Genomic DNA, 19,230 nt, shown 5'->3' on the forward strand with positions numbered 1-19,230 from the left:
TGCACAGTTTGGTGCCCTGAACTTGTATTACATACTTTTCACAAGACACACTTCTTTTTCTATAGATTAAAATTCACCTATAGAAAACTGTTACTCATTTTCTTAAAACATAACAATCTCCAACTACATGCAAAGCAAAGCATGATGTCTATTACTATGAGAAGGTCACCCTCTTCAAGGAGTTTATAGCACAGTGTTGTGTGTGGATCTCCTTCTTTTTTTTTTTTTTTTGGAGATGGAGTCTCGTTTTGTTGCCCAGGCTGGAGTGCAGTGGTGTTACCTCAGCTCACTGCAACCTCTGCCTCCCAGGTTCAAGTGATTCTCCTGCCTCAGCCTCCCGAGTAGCTGGGATTACAGGCGCCCACCACTATGCCTGGCTAATTTTTCTATTTTTAATAGAAACGTGGTGCCACCATGTTGGCCAAGCTGGTCTCGAACTTCTGACCTCAAGTGATCTGCCTGCTTCAGCCTCCCAAAGTACTGGGATTACAGGTGTGAGCCACTGTGCCTGGCCGGGTCTCCTTCAGTTTTGAAAGATTTAGGTGAATTCTTCTTTGATAGTCTTACTCTTTCAACACTTTGACAATGTCATCTCATTGTCTTTTGGCCTATATGGTTTCCAATGAGAAGTCAGTTCTTAATTTTAATGAGGTCCCTTATACATGACAAGTCTAATTTTTGTCTTCTTTAAAGATTTTCTTTTTGTCTTTGATTTTCATCAATTTGATTATGAGTGTCTAGGTATGGATCTCATTAAATTTACTTTAGTTATAGTTCACTGAGCTTCTTGAATGTGTAAATTAATATTTGTCATTCGGTTTTGGAAATTTAGAATTATTATTTATTCTGATATTTTTTCTGCCCCTTTCTTTTCTATTTTTGGAACCCCTATTATGCATATTTATCATGTTTGATGGTGTCCAACAGGTCTGTGAGGCTCTTTCACTTTTTTAAATTTTAAAATTTTTTATTTTATCTATTTATTTATTCATTTATGAGACAGAGTCTTGCTTTGTCACCCAGGCTAGAGTGCAGTCGTGTGATCTTGGCTCACTGCAACCTCCACTTCCCAGGTTCAAGCAATTCTCATGCCTCAGCCCCCCAAGTAACTGGGATTACAGACAAGCACCACCACACCCAGCTAATTTTTGTATTTTTAGTAGAGGCAGGGTTTCACCATGTTGGCCAGGCTGATCTTGAACTCCTGACCTCAAGTGATCTTCCTGCCTTGGCCTCCCATAGTGCTGGAATTACAGGCGTAGCCACCACTCCCGGCTTCTTTTTTTAATTCTTTTTTCTTTCTGTTCTTCAAAGTGGATTTCTTTATTAACCTGTTTTCTTGTTGGTTGATTATTTCTTTTTCCCACTAAAATCTCTTAATGGACCCCTCTATTTAATTTTTCACTTCAGATACTATACTTTTAAGCTCTAGAATTTGCTTTTTAAAAACAACTTCCATCTCTATTTGGTGTGAGATATTGTTGTCACACTTTCCTTTAATTTTTTTAGGCATAGTTTCCTTAAGTTTGAATATACGGTTTGTCCCTTGGTATAGGTGGAGATCGGTCCCAGGACTCCTGCGTATGCTAAAATCCACACAGTCAAGTTCCACAGGTGGCCCTGAGGAATGCACATATATACAAAATGTCAGCCCTCCATGTATGCAGGTTTCACTTCCCAGAATACTGTATTTTCTATCCATATTTGGTTGAAAACAATCCACATATAAGTGAACCTGCACAGTTCAAACCTGTTTTGTTCAAGGGTCAGCTGTATTTATAATAGCTGATATAAAAGCTTTGCCTACTAAATCCAAAATATAGGCCCCCTCTAGGATGTTTTTGTTGGGTCCCCTTTTTTCCTGCATATGTATCATACTTTCCTGTTTCTTTGCATGTCTCTTAATTTTGTGGTACAAACTGGACATTTTAAATCATATATTACAGAACTCTAGTATCAGATTCTTCTTCCCCTCAAGGGTTGTTGTTGTTTTTCTTGTTGCTATTTAGTGATTTTCCTGGACAAATTTTACATTCCCTGCAGTGTATGGCCATTGAATTCCCTGCTAGATTTTCTTTTTCAAAGAGGCATGGTCTTGCTCTGTTGCCCAGGCTGGAGTGTAGTGGCATGATCTAGTTCACTGCAGCCTCAAACTCCTGGGCTCAAGCAATCCTCCACCTCAGCTTCCCTAGTACCTGGGACTATAGATGCATGCCACAACACATGGCAATTTTTTATTTTATTTTATTTTTTTAAGAGACCAACCCGGCTGGGCGCGGTGGCTCAAGCCTGTAATCTCAGCACTTTGGGAGACCGAGACGGGCGGATCACGAGGTCAGGAGATCAAGACCATCCTGGCTAACACGGTGAAACCCCGTCTCTACTAAAAAATACAAAAAACTAGCCGGGCAAGGTGGTGGGGGTCTGTAGTCCCAGCTACTCGGGAGGCTGAGGCAGGAGAATGGCCTAAAACCTGGGAGGCAGAGCTTGCAGTGAGCTGAGATCCGGCCACTGCACTCCAGCCGGGGCGACAGAGCGAGACTCCGTCTCAAAAAAAAGAAGAGACCGAGCCTTGCTCTGTCTCCAGGCTGGAGTGCAGTGGTGCCATCTCCGCTCACTGCAACCTCCGCCTCCCGGGTCAAGCGATTCCCCGCCTCAGCCTTATGAGTAGCCGAGACCACAGGCACGCGCCACCACGCCCGTCTAATTTTCTTTGTATATTAGTGGAGACGGGGTTTTACCATGTTGGCCAGGATAGTCTTGATCTCCTGACCTCGTGATCCACCCGGCTCGGCCTCCCAAAGTGCTGGGATTACAGGCGTGAGCCACTGCGCCTGGCCCACATGGCTAATTTTTTTTTTTTTTTTTTTTTTTTGAGATGGACTCTCGCTCTGTCACCCAGGCTGGAGTGCAGTGACGCAATCTTGGCTCAATGCAAAGCTCCGCCTGCTGGGTTCACGACATTCTCCTGCCTCAGCCTCCCGAGTAGCTGGGACTACAGGCGCCTGCCACCACGCCTGGCTACTTTTTGTATTTTTAGTAGAGATGGGGTTTCACCGTGTTAGCCAGGATGGTCTTGATCTCCTGACCTCGTGATCCACCCGGCTCGGCCTCCCAAGGTGCTGGGATTACAGGTGTGAGCCACCGTGCCCGGGCCAGGCCCACATGGCTAATTTTCAAAATTTTTGTAAAGATGGGGTCTTGCTGTGTTGTCCAGGCTGGTCTCAAACTCCTGGCCTCAAGAGATACTCTTACCTCAACCTCCCAAAGTTCTGGGATTATAGGCATGAGCCAATACACCAGGCCTCACTGTTGGATTTGTTTTTATTTATTTATTTTTTAATTTTTAAGCCTGGTTTCCCAAGGTTCACATCTGAGCCAGTATCGTTTAGTGATGAGCCATGATTGGTCAGAAGAGTTCACTAAGTGCCTTGCCTGGATATCTTTTCCAAAGGGATCTCTGTTAGAGATCAAACTTCAGACAGTTTACAAGACAAGACAACCTTTGATTTACTTCCTGCTTGCCTAGGAACTCAGGGTCAACCAGAAGTGAGTGATTGGTACCTTCTCCTTTCTTAGGTCTTTTGTGGGCATGTCAGACTTTTATATTCCCAAGAATATGTTAGAGGTTTTCAAAGTTTCTTATGGTCATCTCGTTCTCCCAGAATTCCCTTTTAATTCTAGTCTAGGTTCTTATTTGCCCCAACTGAAATATCAGCCTTAGGCAGCTGAGTTGTTACCTGCACTTTCCCATAGTCTCAGTAATGCCTTGCAGGTAGCCCCCTACTCTCCATCCCACCATGCTCTTCCACTTCCAGGTGAGTAGAGCTTTGAGTGAAATCAAATATCCACCACACTTGGGAAATAGAAATCTTTCCAGGGTGCTGCAAAATATTGACTGTGCACTGGAAATGGTGTTTTTAAGGGAGCTCAAAAAGAGGTCTGATTGCTCCATGGTGTGCAGTGCTGCTGTTTGTTGGCTACCACAACCCTGAGCTGGGGAGCAAGGGGGAATGAGAATTGCCCCAAGTCAAAATGTCACAGATGCCAGTAGTTTCCATAGTTTACCTTTCATAGCCTGACATGTGGAGAATTTATCAAGTCCCTATGGCTATCTCACTTCTCAGATCTCCCTGTTAAGCTCAGGCTAATGGAGTACCTGCTTCTAAAGTTCCAAATCAAGTGAATCCCCTATGGTAGCAGCAACAGCAGCCAAACCTATTGTTTTCTCAGAATGTCCCACTTTGGTAGAATTGCTGGGCAATAGAACTGGGTGGGGGTGATGGGAACAGCCTTATGCAAAAACACCACGGATTGCACAGTTCTTACCTGAAAAGTTCAGTAGTTTTCACGAATAAATGCTTCTGATTTTGTTGTATTCCTTAGGACAAATTCTGGAGTACTAAAATGGTTGTTTTTGAATTTTGTCCAATTTTAGGATTGCTTTTGAGGGAGGTTTCTTAACATCCTCACTCTGTCATGCTGGCAGCCAGAAATTATCTTTTTTAGTAGGCAGGAAGGAGAGTATGTGATTATTGTACTTCTGTTAAATTAACTTGTTTATTAAATAAAATATGTAGATGGTTTCCAAACCAGACTTTGTTATTTATGTGTTTATTTTTTAGAGACAGGGTCTTGCTTTGTCACTCAGGCTGGAGTACAGTGGCTCAGTCATAGCTCACTGTAACCTCAAACTCTTGGGCCCAAGCAGTCCTCCTGCCTCAGCCTTCCAAGTAGCTAGGGCTATAGGCGTGTACCACTGTGCCCGGCTAATCTTTTTTTAAATATTTTTTTGTAGAGATGGGGTCTTGCTATGTTGCCCAGGCTGATTTCAAACTCCTGACCTTAAGCAGTCCTCCTGTCTCTGCCTCCAGAGTCATTGGGATTACAGGTGTGAGCCACTGTGCCAGGCCCTCGAACCAGATTTAGTATAAAAATGGTCATGTCTTCTTAAGTAGGAACTAAATTATCTTCATTTTCTCTTTCTTTTTATAACTCATGGAGGCCAAGTTCACAAAGACAGGGTGCTCCACATGTACCTTCCAGTAGTTTTGTTACTTTATTGCCTCTCACAGGAACAGATGATTTCATATTTCTAGCTCTAATAGTGGTCTTTCAAAACTTGCTGACATTTCATCTTTTCCCATTTGGCCAAGATTGGTGGACACATTTGTTGGCCTTAGCACAGCATTTCATAAGTTGTCAGCAGGGAGTTAATAGGTGTTACATGGTCAAATGCGAAACGTGTTATTAAGTAATATAAATACCAGTCTCTCCACTGTAGAATTTCTTAGTTCCTTTAATGTGCTAATATGAATTGAGAATGTCCAAGAAAGGAAATAATATACAAAATCTCCCAAAACCATTTTACCAGGGAACCCATTTTAAGAAGCAGTGCTTGGCCAGGTGCAGTGGCTCATGCTTGTAATCCCTATACTTGGGGAGGCTGAGGTGAGCAGATCACCTGAGGTCAGGAGTTCGAAACCAGCCTGGCCATCATGGCAAAACCCTGTCTCTACTAAAAATACAAAAATTAGCCAGGCGTGGTGGCAGGCACCTGTAATGCCACCTACTTGGGAGGCTCAGACAGGAGAATAGCTTAAATCCAGGAGGCGGAGGTTGCAGTGAGCCGAGTTCACGCCACTGCACTCCAACCTGGGTGACAGAGCAAGACTCCGTCTCAAAAAAAAAAAAGCACTGCTTAACATGTATATATCCTTCCCTGCCCACAATTATACATGTTTTGTTGGAAACATGAGTTGATACATGGTTTTGCAATGTTTATTTATTTATTATTATTTTTTTAGACAGAGTCTCACTCTGTCACCCAGGCTGGGGTGCAGTGGTGTGGTCTCAGCCCACTGCAACTTCTGCCTCCCAGGTTCGAGTGATTCTCTTGCCTCAGCCTCCCGAGTAGCTGGGACTACAGGTGCGTGCCAACACACCTGACTAATTATGGTATTGCAGTGTAATGATATCTACAATGTATTTGTGTAGTTAACTTATAATATGAGCATTGTGGTAAACTGTACAGAATAGAGCCAACATAACAGACATGAGACTGCTATCTTTAGAGAGGCCTGCCGGCAAGATTGGCCCTTGGCTGGTATGTGGAAACTTGGTTTCCCTCTGTTCCCTAACCGGTAAGTAGTTCACTTTGCCTGGTTTGTTGGTACAAATAATGTGATTTATGCTGAACACATGTTTTCCTCCTCAGAGTCTGGAATTTTGGTATGTGCCTCTGAGACCAGCCCCCAGTGAAAACCGTGGTCACTAAGTCTCTAATGGGCTTTCCTGGGTAGAAATGTGTACACCTGTTGCTGTATTTTTTTTGTTGCTGTAGAAGGATAGGGAGAGAACATATGGAAGTCTGATCATGAATTTCTCTAGACTCCTGTCTTTTCCCTTTGCTGACCGTAATGTGTATCTTTCACTGTAATAAACCTTAGCTATGAATCTGAGTCCCTGGAGACCTGGTGAATCACGGAATGTGTGGGTGGTCTGGGAGATCCCAAGACATAATAAAAATATTGCATGTATTAGGCTGGGCATGTGGCTCATGCCTCTACTCCCAGCACTTTGGGAGGCCAAGGCAGGCAGATCACTTGAGCTCAGGAGTTTGAGACCAGCCTGGGCAATATGTCGAAATCCCATCTCTACAAAAAATACAAAAATTAGTTGGGCATGGTGACACACGCCTGTAATCACAGCTACTCAAGAGGCTGAGGTGGGAGGATTGCTTGAGTCCAGGAGTGTGACAGAGCCAGACCCTATCTAAAAACGTATATATTGGGCCAGACGCAGTGGTGCATACCTGTAATCCTAGCACTTTGGGAGGCCAAGGCGGGTGGATCACGAGGTCAGGAGATCGAGACCATCCTGGTTAACACAGTGAAACCCCGTCTCTACTAAAAATACAAAAAATTAGCCGGGCGTGGTGGTGGGTGCCTATAGTCCCAGCTACTCGTGAGGCTGAGGCAGGAGAATGGCATAAACCTGGGAGGCGGAGCTTGCAGTGAGCCTAGATCACACCACTGCACTCCAGCCTGGGCGACAGAGCCAGACTCCATCTCAAAAAAAAAAAAAAAAAAAAAAAGTATATATTACATATATTATCTTAATCCTCAGAACATCTCTATAAGGTAGATAAATATTAATGTTTGTCTTTTTTAGGTGAAGAGACTGAGGTTAGTGAGGTTAAGTAACTTCTTTTGGGTCTCAGTTAATAGGTGAGAAAATCCAAATCTGTCTGACTTCAAAGCCTTGGCTCTTAACTATTATACTGCATTGCTTCCCAAAACCATAAATTCTACCTGTAGTGGGTTAAGGGGAATGAATGATGATAGTGGTCTGAGAATACTTCATGCAGAAGATAGGATTTGAGTTGGTCTCGAAGGATAAATGGGCTGGCCAGGTGCGGTGGCTCAGGCCTATAATCCCAGCACTTTGGGAAGCTGGGGCGGGTAGATCACCTGAGGTCAGGAGTTCGAGACCAGCCCGACCAACATGGTGATACCCCATCTCTAATAAAAATGCAAAAAATAGCCGGCTGTTGTGGTGCACACTTGCAATCCCAGCTACTCGGGAGGCTGAGGCAGGAGAATTGCCTGAACCTGGGAGGCAGAGGTTGCAGTGAGCCGAGATTGTTCCATTGCACTCCAGGCTGGGCAACAAGAGCAAAACTCCATGTCGCCAAAAAAAAAAAAAGAAAAGAGAAGGATAAATGGGCAGAATTGAAATTAAGGGAAGTGGAAAGAGTATTGTCAGTAGATACAATTTCATGATATTAAGGCATGCAAACGGTAAAAATGCAAGATTTGCGAGAAAGACATATAACTTTCAAATAGTTGGGTGAAATAGAGGATTTACAGTAGAAAGTTTTCCTTCTATACTTAAAAAAATTTGGGCTGGGCGCGATGGCTCACACCTATAATTCCAGCACTTTGGGAGGCCGAGGAGGGTGGAGCACGAGGTCAGGAGATCGAGACCATCCTGGCTAACACGGTGAAACCCCGTCTCTACTAAAAATACAAAAAATTAGCCAGGCATGGTGGCAGGCGCCTGTAGTCCCAGCTACTCGGGAGGCTGAGGCAGGAGAATGGCGAGAACCCAAGAGGCAGAGCTTGCAGTGAGCAGAGATCGCACCACTGCACTACAGCCTGGGTGACAGAGCGAGACTCTGTCTTAAAAAAAAAAAAAAAAAAAAAAAAAATTGGCAGCTGCTACAGCATGTTTATGTTAGTGTTTAGTGTAAGATAATGAATCTGATCTAAAACAATTATATATTTAAGCTTAATAAGTGATACATGTTAGTTTAAGGATAATAAATAAAATAATGTACTTGTTCTGCAAGGACAACCATGATTTCCCAGGTCTTTGCCACCTAAACAAGTGGGAATCCTGGTGGTGTTAGCAGTAAAGAACTGTTGAAGCTTTTTTTTTTTTTTTAAGCAGCATTTTAGCTGAAAACAGCATTTCAGTCATATTATTTTTTACTTATTTACCGTTTTGAGACATGGTCTTGCTCTGTTGCCCAGGCTGGAGTGCAGTGGTGCGATCTTGGCTCACTGCAACCTCCACCTCACAGGTTCAAGTGATTCTCCTGCCTCAGCCTCCCGAGTAGCTGGGATTACAGGTGCGCGCCACCATGCCCAGCTAATTTTTGTATTTTTAGTAGAGACAGGGTTAAACCATGTTGGTCAGGCTGGTATCGAACTCCTGACCTCATGTGATCCACCCACCTCGGCCTCCCAAAGTGCTGGGATTACAGGCGTGAGTCACCGTGCCCAGCCTTCACTCATATTAATCTGGTGGTAGTTTGAAGAATATATTGGCTAGAGCCAAGGAGTGAGTCCATTTAGATCATTGCAATCATAGTAGTCTATGCATGAGATAATTAAGAGCTTATAGAATGGTAGAAATGAAAGTGGACAAAAGACATTGTATAGGAGGAATTTCATGACATAGTGATGGACTGGATATGTGTGTATTGGTGGGGAGATCCAAAGGATCTGAGTTTGAGTGGTTTGGAAAAATATTCAGTATCTTTAACAGAAGTATGACATTTAAGCCAATTGTCATGCCAGGATTGTGATAGGTTTGACCCCAGGTGTATTGACTTGAATTATTTATTTTTTAATTTAATTTTTTTTGAGACAGGGTCTCACTGTCACCCAGGTTGGAATGTAGTAGCGTGATCATAGGTCAATGTAACCCTGCACTCCTGGGCTCAATCAAGCCTCCCACCTTAACCTCCCAAGTAGCTGGGACTACTGGTGTGTGCCACCATGCCCAGCAAGTTTTTTTTGAGATGAGATCCTCCTATGTTGCCCAGGCTGGTCTTGAACTCCTGGCCTCAAGCAATCCTCCTGTGTCAGCCTCCTAAAGTGCTAGGATTACAGATGTGAGTCACTGTGCCTGGCCTGAATTGAATAATTTATTAACATCCAAGTAGAAAAATACATTTGGGAGTTGGTTGTGAGATTGTGATTGAAGAGAGAAATCAAGGGATAGGATAAGAGATAGAAATAATGCAGTGGAGTGATCACTGAAACTGTCTGAATATAGGCATCACCTTGGGGGAAAGAACAAAAAAGAACATCAAGGACTGAACTCTGGTTTTATTCTTTTCATCAATAAGAAATGAATATTAAAGAGCACGTTTGAAGTTAATATGTTATTACTACCTATCATAAACCACGTTTGCATAGTACTTATTTTAATACGCATTGATTGGGTACTTTCTGGCTTGTGAGCTTTGAATTAAGTGGTCTTTTATATTATGATATGAATAACTTTTAGATGAAATCAATAAATAAATGATCCTGCCTTATGTAAACCATAGTTAGATACTGAATAACATTCAAATAGCATTTTTTTCCTTTTCATATGGCACATTGTTCTTGATAACTTTGTGTGTGTGTGTGTGTGTAGTTGTTCTTTCTGTTGCCTGCTTAAGAGACACAGTCTCGCTTTGTCGCCCAGGCTGGAGTGCAGTGGTTGTTGCCCTAGCCCTTGTTTCATTTAAATACTTGTTTCGGTTTGTTAATTATTTTTTCCTCCACTTGTTGGCTATTGTGCCACTAGTGCAGCAGCCTTAACTTACTGCCATTTGAGTATTTAAGATAACTTGTTAGACCAGAGTTATACACAAGAAGAGCCCTAACATTGTATTTCCCTTACTGGAGAAATGTTCTTTTTCTCCCTGCCCAGAAATGTTCTTTTTTTTTTTTTTTTTTTTTTGAGATGGAATCTCACTCTGTACCCCAGACTGGAGTGCAGTAGTATGATCTCAGCTCACTGCAACCTCCGCCACCCAGGTTCAAGCAATTCTCCTGCCTCAGCCTCCTGAGTAGCTGGGATTACAGGCACCCACTACCATGGCCGCCTAATTTTGTATTTTTGGTAGAGACAGGGTTTCACCATGTTGGCCAAGCTGCTCTCAAACTCCTGACCTCAGGTGATCCACCCACCTTGGCCTCCCAAAATTATTGGATTACAGGCGTGAGCCACTGTGCCAGCCCCAGAAATTTTCTTAAATTAATGACATTTAGACCTAATCTCTCTGCAACAAATGTTTTAGAAGCTGAAGGGATTGGGCACAAAAATATGTCTAAGAGAAGATGGATAGGCAAAACTGTGGGCATTGATATGTTCCTGTTTCTGGCTATCTTCTCTTTTTAATCCCACCTGCTGACATTCTTCTAGGTTGAGAACACAGTCTATAAAAGCTTCAGCTCCAAAGTCTTCCCCAGCTTTGTTGTGCTCTTTGCTCCCTCGCTGGAATAAGCAGAGAATTAGTTGAGTGTGCAAAGGAATAACAAGAAGAAATGATGCTTTTATTATAGACTGACTTTTGTGTCTCAGGATTTTATGTCCTAGAAAAATTGGGATTCCAACAAGTTGGTATGTCATTTTGATATATCATGGTTGCCCCACATTAGTAAATGTTGTTGTAAAACTCTTTTTTTTTTTTTTTTTTTTTTTTTTTTTCATCATCATCATCATTTCTATTAACTGAAGAATAATTGATAAACATGCATTTTCAATTTTCATTGAAAGGGGTAGACAAGGTTGCAAATAATTTTGTGAAAGCATATGTTTAAAGATTTTAGGACTAGCTCTCCAATAGGTTTGTCTGAATATATACATATGGATGGGTTATTGGTTGAAATAGAGCATAATTTTTCTTTTTTTTTTTTTTTTTTTTTTTTTTTTTTTTTTTTTTTTATTTTTTATTATACTTTAAGTTCTAGGGTACATGTGCATAACGTGCAGGTTTGTTACATATGTATACTTATGCCATGTTGGTGTGCTGCACCCATCAACTCGTCAGCACCCATCAATTCATCATTTATATCATGTATAACTCCCCAATGCAATCCCTCCCTCCTCCCCCCTCCCCCCTCCCCATGATAGACCCCAGTGTGTGATGTTCCCCTTCCCGAGTCCAAGTGATCTCATTGTTCAGTTCCCACCTATGAGTGAGAACATGCGGTGTTTGGTTTTCTCTTCTTGTGATAGTTTGCTAAGAATGATGGTTTCCAGCTGCATCCATGTCCCTACAAAGGACGCAAACTCATCCTTTTTTATGGCTGCATAGTATTCCATGGTGTATATGTGCCACATTTTCTTAATCCAGTCTGTCACAGATGGACATTTGGGTTGATTCCAAGTCTTTGCTATTGTGAATAGTGCCGCAATAAACATATGTGTGCATGTGTCTTTGTAGTAGACTAATTTATAATCCTTTGGGTATATACCCAGTAGTGGGATGGCTGGGTCATATGGTACATCTAGTTCTAGATCCTTGAGGAATTGCCATACTCTTTTCCATAATGGTTGAACTAGTTTACAATCCCACCAACAGTGTAAAAGTGTTCCTATTTCTCCACATCCTCTCCAACACCTGTTGTTTCCTGACTTCTTAATGATTGCCATTCTAACTGGTGTGAGATGGTATCTCATTGTGGTTTTGATTTGCATTTCTCTGATGGCCAGTGATGATGAGCATTTTTTCATGTGTCTGTTGGCTGTATGAATATCTTCTTTTGAGAAATGTCTGTTCATATCCTTTCCCCACTTTTTGATGGGGTTGTTTGTTTTTTTCTCGTATATTTGTTTGAGTTCTTTGTAGATTCTGGATATTAGCCCTTTGTCAGATGAGTAGGTTGCAAAAATTTTCTCCCATTCTGTAGGTTGCCTGTTCACTCTGATGGTAGTTTCTTTTGCTGTGCAAAAGCTCTTTAGTTTAATTAGATCCCATTTGTCAATTATGGCTTTTGCTGCCGTTGCTTTTGGTGTTTTAGACATGAAGTCCTTGCCCATGCCTATGTCCTGAATGGTACTACCTAGATTTTCTTCTAGGGTTTTTATGGTATTAGGTCTAACATTTAAGTCTCTAATCCATCTTGAATTAATCTTCGTATAAGGGGTAAGGAAAGGATCCAGTTTCAGCTTTCTACTTATGGCTAGCCAATTTTCCCAGCACCATTTATTAAATAGGGAATCCTTTCCCCATTTCTTGTTTCTCTCAGGTTTGTCAAAGATCAGATGGCTGTAGATGTGCGGTATTATTTCTGAGGACTCTGTTCTGTTCCATTGGTCTATATCTCTGTTTTGGTACCAGTACCATGCTGTTTTGGTTACTGTAGCCTTGTAGTATAGTTTGAAGTCAGGTAGCGTGACGCCTCCAGCTTTGTCCTTTTGACTTAGGATTGTCTTGGCAATGCGGGCTCTTTTTTGGTTCCATATGAACTTTAAAGCAGTTTTTTCCAATTCTGTGAAGAAACTCATTGGTAGCTTGATGGGGATGGCATTGAATCTATAAATAACCTTGGGGAGTATGGCCATTTTCACGATATTGATTCTTCCTATCCATGAGCATGGTATGTTCTTCCATTTGTTTGTGTCCTCTTTGATTTCACTGAGCAGTGGTTTGTAGTTCTCCTTGAAGAGGTCCTTTACATCCCTTGTAAGCTGGATTCCTAGGTATTTTATTCTCTTTGAAGCAATTGTGAATGGAAGTTCATTCCTGATTTGGCTCTCTGCTTGTCTGTTGCTGGTGTATAAGAATGCTTGTGATTTTTGCACATTAATTTTGTATCCTGAGACTTTGCTGAAGTTGCTTATCAGCTTAAGGAGATTTTGGGCTGAGACGATGGGGTTTTCTAAATATACAATCATGTCATCTGCAAACAGGGACAATTTGACCTCTTCTTTTCCTAACTGGATACCCTTGATTTCTTTCTCTTGCCTGATTGCCCTAGCCAGAACTTCCAACACTATGTTGAATAGGAGTGGTGAGAGAGGGCATCCCTGTCTTGTGCCAGTTTTCAAAGGGAATTTTTCCAGTTTTTGCCCATTCAGTATGATATTAGCTGTGGGTTTGTCATAAATAGCTCTTATTATTTTGAGGTACGTTCCATCAATACCGAATTTATTGAGCGTTTTTAGCATGAAGGGCTGTTGAATTTTGTCAAAAGCCTTTTCTGCATCTATTGAGACAATCATGTGGTTCTTGTCTTTGGTTCTGTTTATATGCTGGATTACGTTTATTGATTTGCGAATGTTGAACCAGCCTTGCATCCCAGGGATGAAGCCCACTTGATCATGGTGGATAAGCTTTTTGATGTGCTGCTGAATCCGGTTTGCCAGTATTTTATTGAGGATTTTTGCATCAATGTTCATCAGGGATATTGGTCTAAAATTCTCTTTTTTTGTTGTGTCTCTGCCAGGCTTTGGTATCAGGATGATGTTGGCCTCATAAAATGAGTTAGGGAGGATTCCCTCTTTTTCTATTGATTGGAATAGTTTCAGAAGGAATGGTACCAGCTCCTCCTTGTACCTCTGGTAGAATTCAGCTGTGAATCCATCTGGTCCTGGACTTTTTTTGGTGGGTAGGCTATTAATTGTTGCCTCAATTTCAGAGCCTGCTATTGGTCTATTCAGGGATTCAACTTCTTCCTGGTTTAGCCTTGGGAGACTGTAAGTGTCCAGGAAATTATCCATTTCCTCTAGATTTTCTAGTTGATTTGCGTAGAGGCGTTCATAGTATTCTCTGATGGTAGTTTGTATTTCCGTGGGGTCAGTGGTGATATCCCCTTTATCATTTTTTATTGCATCTACTTGATTCCTCTCTCCTTTTTTCCTTATCAGCCTTGCTAGCGGTCTGTCAATTTTGTTGATCTTTTCAAAAAACCAACTCCTGGATTCATTGATTTTTTGGAGGGTTTTTTGTGTCTCTATCTCCTTCAGTTCTGCTCTGATCTTAGTTATTTCTTGCCTTCTGCTAGCTTTTGAATGTGATTGCTCTTGCCTCTCTAGTTCTTTTAATTGTGATGTTAGAGTGTCAATTTTAGATCTTTCCTGCTTTCTCTTGTGGGCATTTAGTGCTATAAATTTCCCTCTACACACTGCTTTAAATGTGTCCCAGAGATTCTGGTATGTTGTATCTTTGTTCTCATTGGTTTCAAAGAACATCTTTATTTCCGCTTTCATTTCGTTATGTACCCAGTAGTCATTCAGGAGCAGGTTGTTCAGTTTCCATGTAGTTGAGCGGTTTTGATTGAGTTTCTTAGTCCTGAGTTCTAGTTTGATTGCACTGTGGTCTGAGAGACAGTTTGTTATAATTTCTGTTCTTTTACATTTGCTGAGGAGTGCTTTACTTCCAATTATGTGGTCAATTTTGGAATAAGTGCGATGTGGTGCTGAGAAGAATGTATATTCTGTTGATTTGGGGTGGAGAGTTCTATAGATGTCTATTAGGTCCGCTTGGTGCAGAGATGAGTTCAATTCCTGGATATCCTTGTTAACTTTCTGTCTCGTTGATCTGTCTAATGTTGACAGCGGAGTGTTGAAGTCCCCCATTATTATTGTATGGGAGTCTAAGTCTCTTTGTAAGTCTCTAAGGACTTGCTTTATGAATCTGGGTGCTCCTGTATTGGGTGCATATATATTTAGGAGAGTTAGCTCTTCCTGTTGAATTGATCCCTTTACCATTATGTAATGGCCTTCTTTGTCTCTTTTGATCTTTGATGGTTTAAAGTCTGTTTTATCAGAGACTAGGATTGCAACCCCTGCTTTTTTTTGTTCTCCATTTGCTTGGTAGATCTTCCTCCATCCCTTTATTTTGAGCCTATGTATGTCTCTGCATGTGAGATGGGTCTCCTGAATACAGCAGACTGATGGGTCTTGACTCTTTATCCAGTTTGCCAGTCTGTGTCTTTTAATTGGAGCATTTAGTCCATTAACATTTAAGGTTAATATTGTTATGTGTGAACTTGATCCTGCCATTATGATATTAACTGGTTATTTTGCTCGTTAGTTGATGCAGTTTCTTCCTAGCCTCGATGGTCTTTACATTTTGCCAAGTTTTTGCGATGGCTGGTACCGGTTGTTCCTTTCCATGTTTAGGGCTTCCTTCAGGGTCTCTTGTAAGGCAGGCCTGGTGGTGACAAAATCTCTAAGCATTTGCTTATCTGTAAAGGATTTTATTTCTCCTTCACTTATGAAACTTAGTTTGGCTGGATATGAAATTCTGGGTTGAAAATTCTTTTCTTTAAGAATGTTGAATATTGGCCCCCACTCTCTTCTGGCTTGGAGAGTTTCTGCCGAGAGATCTGCTGTTAGTCTGATGGGCTTCCCTTTGTGGGTGACCCGACCTTTCTCTCTGGCTGCCCTTAAGATTTTTTCCTTCATTTCAACTTTGGTGAATCTGGCAATTATGTGTCTTGGAGTTGCTCTTCTCGAGGAGTATCTTTGTGGCGTTCTCTGTATTTCCTGAATTTGAATGTTGGCCTGCCCTACTAGGTTGGGGAAGTTCTCCTGGATGATATCCTGAAGAGTGTTTTCCAACTTGGTTCCATTTTCCCCCTCACTTTCAGGCACCCCAATCAGACGTAGATTTGGTCTTTTTACGTAATCCCATACTTCTTGCAGGCTTTGCTCATTTCTTTTTCTTCTTTTTTCTTTTGGTTTCTCTTCTCGCTTCATTTCATTCATTTGATCTTCAATCGCTGATACTCTTTCTTCCAGTTGATCGAGTCGGTTACTGAAGCTTGTGCATTTGTCACGTATTTCTCTTGTCATGGTTTTCATCTCTGTCATTTCGTTTATGATCTTCTCTGCATTAATGAGTCTAGCTGTCAATTCTTCCACTCTTTTTTCAAGATTTTTAGTTTCTTTGCGCTGGGTACGTAATTCCTCCTTTAGCTCTGATAAGTTTGATGGACTGAAGCCTTCTTCTCTCCTCTCGTCCAAGTCATTCTCTGACCAGCTTTGATCCGTTGCTGGTGATGGGCTGCGCTCCTTTGCAGGGGGAGATGCGCTCTTATTTTTTGAATTTCCAGCTTTTCTGCCCTGCTTCTTCCCCATCTTTGTGGTTTTATCTGTCTCTGGTCTTTGATGGTGGTGACGAACTGATGGGGTTTTGGTATAGGTGTCCTTCCTGTTTGATAGTTTTCCTTCTGACAGTCAGAAGGACTCTCTGTTGGTCTGTTGGAGATTGCTTGAGGTCCACTCCAGACCCTGTTTGCCTGGGTATCAGCAGCAGAGGTTGCCGAAGATAGAATATTGCTGAACAGCGAGTGTACCTGTCTGATTCTTCCTTTGGAAGTGTCCTCTCAGGGGTGTACTCCACCCTGTGAGGTGTGGGGTGTCAGACTGCCCCTAGTGGGGGATTTCTCCCAGCTAGGCTACTCAGGGGTCAGGGACACACCTGAGCAGGCAGTCTGTCCGTTCTCAGATCTCAACCTCCGCGTTGGGAGATCCGCGGCTCTCCCCAAAGCTGTCAGACAGAGTCGTTCGCGTCTGCACCGGCTCCCGCTACTTCCCCTGTTGGTCTTCAGCTGTGCGCTGTCCCCAGAGGTGGAGACTACAGAGACAGGCAGGCTTCCTTGAGCTGCTGTGAGCTCCACCCAGTTCGAGCTTCCCAGCGGCTTTGTTTACCTACTTAAGCCTCAGCAATGGCGGGCGCCCCTCCCCCAGCCTCGCTGCTGCCTTGCGGATAGATCTCGGCAGACTGCTGTGTTAGCAGTGAGGGAGGCTTCGTGGGCGTGGGACCCTCCCGGCCAGGTGTGGGATATATTCTCCTGGAATGCCTGTATGCTTACAGCGCAGTATTGGGGTGGGAGTTACCCGATTTTCCAGGTGTTGTGTGTCTCAGTTCCCCTGGCTAGGAAACCGGATCCCCTTCCCCCTTGCGCTTCCAGGTGAGGCGATGCCTCGCCCTGCTTCAGCTCTCGCTGGTCAAGCTGCAGCAGCTGACCAGCACCGATTGTCCGGCACTCCCTAGTGAGATGACCCCAGTACCTCAGTTGAAAATGCAGAAATCACCGGTCTTCTGTGTCGCTCGCGCTGGGAGTTGGAGACTGGAGTTGTTCCTATTCGGCCATCTTGCTCCGCCCCCTGTAAAACTCTTGTATATGTGAATGTTCTGATTAATTCATTAAACTCTTCTTATACAACATTATTGTGTTTCCCTTTAATATTTAAGGCTGGGAGCAGTGACTCACACCTGTAATCCCAGCACTTTGGGAGGCAGAGGCAGGGAGATCACTTGAGGTCAGAGGACTGAGACCAGCCTGGCCAACATGGTGAAACCCATCTCTACCAAAAATACAAAAATTAGCCGGGCGCGGGAGCACATGCCTTGATTCCAGCTACTTGGGAGGCTGAGGTGTGAGAATTGCTTGAACCCAGGAGGCAGAGGTTGTAGTGAGCCAGGATCGCGCCACTGCACTCCAGCTTGGGTGACAAAGAGAGACTCTGTCTCAAAACAAACAAACAAAAATATTTAATCACCTTTGAATCTAAATTTTCAGTAGCACAGGGTTCATAGAAAATCACAGACTATGCATATGCAATCATTGAGATTGTCATGTTTCCCTTTGCAAGAAATATCTTCTTCCATTTCCTACTTTATCAGTTGGCATTTATTTTATTGTATTATTATTTTTTGAGACAGAGTCTTGCTCTGTTGCCCAGGCTGGAATACAATGGTGTGATCTCGGCACACTGCAACCTCCGCCTCCTGGGTTCAAGCAATTCTCCTGCCTCAGCCTCCCAAGTAGCTGGGATTACAGGCGCACCCCCATGCCCGGCTAATTTTTGTATTTTTAGTAGAGATGGGGTTTCATCATGTTGGCCAGGCTGGTCTCGAACTCCTGACCTCAGGTGATCCGCCCACCTCGGCAGTTGGCATTTATGATGGAGTACAACGGAAAGCCCACTGACCTGACAGTCAGGATATCTGGATTCTAGCCCCAGCATGTAACTCCAGTTGTTAATCTTCTGGGTCCCAGTTTCTCCGTCTATAAAACAGAATGATACTTGTGTATATCACAGGCCTGTTATAAGTTTCAAAAAGTATTAATATGGAAGCTTCTTGCATTACCTCTTGCAATTTTTTTTTTGTATTTTTTCGTGATTAAAAGAGGTACCATAACAAATGTGTAAGACATCTTCACATGCTTGTTAAATCCCTGGAACTGTTATTATACTTAAATTCACAACTGTATTTCCTAAAATTAATTTTAGACCCACTCTGTTAAGTTTTTGGCTTATAATTCAGTCAGAGGAATTGGAACTCTATGAATATTTTCTATGAGAATGATATCGTAAGCATGAGTAATAGTACTCAATTATGATGTAAAGACTTAGTGTGATGTTCAGATTAGGAAAGTATACTTATGGAATTCTCTATAATTGATTTCTTTCATTTATTTGAACATCTTATGCTCCACAACTCATGAGGTTCATCAAACCATCTGTGCCTTCATTTCTGCTATTCTGGATACACATTCATCTTTTTAAATCATAAACAGAAATATCGGTAAAAAATAAAATAAGATTCTAGTTTTCTGAAGCTTCTTGAAAGTCAGTATGGTATATTGAAAAGATACAGTGTCTTTGTCTAGGCTTTAGAGTTCCAGGCCTGTCTCTGCTGGTAATTAGTTGCAAGAACTTAGGCATGTCAATTTACTTATTCTGGGCCTTGTTTTCCCATTATAAAAGTGGCTTGCACTAGACCTTTTTTTTTGTTTTTAACATTCTTTGATTCTTTTTTAACTCTTCTAAGTATCTATCTGAGGGAGCTGATGAAAAGATTAGAGTTTATACTAATTTTTATGAGTACTATTTATTACACTTGATTTATACCTAAGGTAACCATATAATTTGCTGTCCAAACAAGAGGAAACTTTCTTTTTGTTTTTGTGTGTGTGTTTTGTT

At 42.2% G+C, this 19,230-nt stretch overlaps 1 protein-coding gene across 1 annotated transcript in view; it reads left to right on the forward strand.

Moving 5' to 3' along the window:
- The window catches only part of WNK3 (WNK lysine deficient protein kinase 3), a 145,761-nt gene that overhangs the window by 122,089 nt on the left and 4,442 nt on the right, over positions 1–19,230 (forward strand). The window lies entirely within an intron of this gene.

Source organism: Rhinopithecus roxellana, chromosome 7 (assembly GCF_007565055.1).
Source record: "Rhinopithecus roxellana isolate Shanxi Qingling chromosome 7, ASM756505v1, whole genome shotgun sequence".
Lineage (NCBI taxonomy): Eukaryota > Metazoa > Chordata > Mammalia > Primates > Cercopithecidae > Rhinopithecus > Rhinopithecus roxellana.